Genomic DNA, 3,407 nt, shown 5'->3' on the forward strand with positions numbered 1-3,407 from the left:
GCTACATAATCTTTACTCCCTGGAATGGAGATGAGAAACGCCCTAACCTTTGTAATAGAGATTGATAGGATTGAATCAACTGGTATAAATACAGATGTAATAAGACAGCAAGACTCAGAACTTAGAATACGGAACCAAGAGAGACAGAACCTAGGCACAGAACCTACACAGAACGTTCTCTAGAGACAGAAGAACTTCGCTGGAGAGAACATGGCAAAAGATCCTGGATTGAACCTGACTACAGAAATTGGCAAGAGAACCTGACTAGAACCTGATGACTGAACCTGGCTGGAGAACCTAGCGAGGGAACATGGCTACAGAACCTGGCTGGAGAACCTAGCAAGAGAACATGGACACAGAACCTGGCTGGAGATCCTAAGCAGAACCTCTCTGGAGATCCAGACCAGAACTTGGCTGGAGATCCTGGCTGGAGATCCTGGCTAGGCTGCTGATCAACTGAACGCTGTCTCCGTGTCCTTCCTTCTTCGCCGACTCCTTTGGGGACCCCTGGACCTGCTGGGGCTGGACCCCGGCACTTGCAAGAAGCCATGTGCCTCATTTTAAAATCTTACATTATTTATCCTTTATATGCTGAAATTATAATTGAATCTAAAGGTATACAAATTTTATATTCTCTATGTCATTTTACAGGGATTTTTACTTACCAAGAAATTGTTGTCTTGGAATGTTATATTTTATAGAAAAGCAAAGTTTTTATCAAATCTAAAACCATGCCACATTTTTTTAAATTTTACTTTATTTTAAAATAATAGGAAGTTTGGAGGAAAAAAATTGGGAGAAAAAATCACACATAATTTCAGACCATCCTTTGTGGTTACTTTAGGTCTCTGAGTTTGCAAGACTGCCATGCAGGCCTCACCTGAGCTTGTCAGGTCAGCATGCGGCCCCTTTCGTCCACAGATCGATGAGATGATGCCACTGGGACCCCAGCTTTCTCTGGCAGGAAAAAAATATGCATGTACTTACCTACAAAAATATACACGGATATTTTAAGAGTCAGGATCGTCTAATTCAGGGGATGTCAACCCTGCCTGGAAATTTTGAAACTCCCCAATGCTCAGGCTCTACCCCAGGCCGAATGAATCAGACTTCTTTTCCTTATTCTCACATGTCCAATCGCTTGAGAATAATGCCTTGCCTGAGTTCCTGCGGCTAGCATGTGAGCCTTCTTGGGCAAAGATGAAATGAGCTAATGTGGGGGATGGGGGAAGAAGCCCCGAATATTTAAAAAAGTGGAGTGCCACAGCTCAACAGATGCAGAGTCTGGTGCTGCCCCTGCTCTTGTCCCGGCTACCTCAGGGCCCTGCTCCCTGGGGACAGACTGGTGGCTCACACTGCCACCTCCGGGGTAGGCACGCAGACAGTATTCTGAGGTCCCAGGAAGCTGGCCCACTTAAATGTTCACTCCATGAGAAAGGCATGTAAGAAACCATGGCACTCCCGTTGTGGCTCAGCGGTTAGAGCACCTGCCTGGGCACTGAAGGGCCTCAGGTTCGATTCCTGGTCAAGAGCACCTACCTCCCTGGGTTGCAGGTTTGATCTCTCATATGGGAGGCAACCAATGGATGTGTCTCTCTCTCCCCCCTTCCTCCCATCCACTCTCTCTAAAAATCAATGGAAAAAATATCTTCCGGTGGGGATTAATAAAAAAAAAAAAAAAGAGTTGGAGAAATACACAGACATTGATGAAGATGGAATTCTTGGCAAACTCTCCGAAGAGGAACTGAAACACTTGGGAAATGTCCCTGATGACCTAGATCCCCCTGCCCCCCTCGAATGCCCTGCCACCAGCTGGATTCCAACAGAAACAGCAGACAGGGAGCAGCCACCAGCCCATCTGACCCTGAGCGCCTCCCTCCTCATGTCCCTGGACAAGGAGGCTTTGGACTAGGGAGACAGGGAAGACCCTGCCCTTCCCCGGAGAAAAGAAAGGGAGAGAAACTGCTTCACCAGAGGAAGCGGCGAAGGAGAAAGCGTGACCCGGGATCCAGAACCGGGAGAAACTTTGGCCAGAGGCTCCGACGCTGAGCTCTGCACAGTGTGCTCAGTAATGCAGAGTTTGGTGAAGAAACATCCCATATCAAGGGCCTGGGAGACATGTGGTCAAAGGTGAAAGGTCAAGCCTGTGTTTGAGCGACCACCCAACCCCACAGAGGCGGAAGCCAATCTCCGCAGCAGGACACTCCAGTTCCGACCCTCGAGGAACTGGCAGATGCTCTGGAGACCATCATGCATGTAACTCGCAGCCCGCAGCAAGGCCCTCGGGCAATCACTGTTGCAGATACTCTGAAAGGAAACAAGACCTAGGAAAGCCCAAACATAGAACCCCGTTTTCTAACAGGAACTCGGATCCCGGCCCCGTAGAGGCACTAAGGGGAAATGACACCTTGACCCAAACCAAGATGGACAGCCAGGGACAGCAGTTGGAACAGCCATAGAGACGGACATTGCCCAGATGCTCCCGGAGAACTCGGGGATCCTTGAATTTGGATATCGGTTTACCAAGCAAGGGCCACGAGCAAGGTGGCGGCTGCCCTCACAGAGAGTAATTACCTGGTTTGTGAAAAGTGAGTTGAAGGAGTCCAAGGGTCAATTTCTACAAGAGGCGAAGTTTCACCCCGGCGGCCATTTAAAAAGGAACAAAAACTCTTCTTCTGAAACAGGAACAAAGGGTCTGGTGCCGGTGGGATCCTGGTGGGCAGAGACGACACCAGAGGAGGTGTGGGCGCAGGGCCGGGGCTCTGAGTGTGCAGAAACAATAAATAGAGCACGGTTGAATCTTTGTGGTGCGTTTCATTGTCCGCATGGCCGGCGATCAGAGAGGGCGACAGGCCTAACTCCTTGAAAAAATCTCCCTGACACCTCCTCCCAAGCTAGCTGTGCATACAGGCTTAGAAGGTGGGAGGAAAAAACTAAAAACTACACGTAACAGCTACATGAGTTCCCAGTCTGCTTTCTGGTCCTTGTAAAATTAGCACCGAAATGCTGTAAAGATCAGCCCCAAGACGCTACCTCCTTTCACACAGGGCCTGTCCTTGACCTTCTTTCTGAGTGATGGGCCCATTTGGTCTTCAAGGCCACTTGTCTTTATCTCTCTCCTGAGCAATGGATCCATTTGGGCTTCAAGGATGCATATATATATATATATATATATATATATATATATATATATATATATTTTTTTTTTTTTCCCACAAGAAGCCATAACTTTACTAATGATAGAAACAGTACAAATGTCAAACCAAGCTGCAGTAACTCTCTTGAAACACCAAAAAAAGGTCCTCCTTTTAAGCCTGGCTGGTGTGGCTCAGTGGTTGAGCATCAACTCATGAACTGCTGGGGTCCAACCCCAGCGGGTTCAGGGGTCCCCAAAGGTGTGGACGGAG

General features: G+C 48.3%; 1 pseudogene; it reads left to right on the top strand.

Annotated features, from left to right (window-relative positions):
• The first annotated feature begins 1,678 nt into the window (after positions 1-1,678).
• LOC118675817 lies at positions 1,679-2,679 on the top strand (annotated as a pseudogene).
• Positions 2,680-3,407: the final 728 nt, after the last annotated feature.

The sequence above is a fragment of the Myotis myotis genome, unplaced genomic scaffold (assembly GCF_014108235.1).
Source record: "Myotis myotis isolate mMyoMyo1 unplaced genomic scaffold, mMyoMyo1.p scaffold_m19_p_2, whole genome shotgun sequence".
Classification (NCBI taxonomy): domain Eukaryota; kingdom Metazoa; phylum Chordata; class Mammalia; order Chiroptera; family Vespertilionidae; genus Myotis; species Myotis myotis.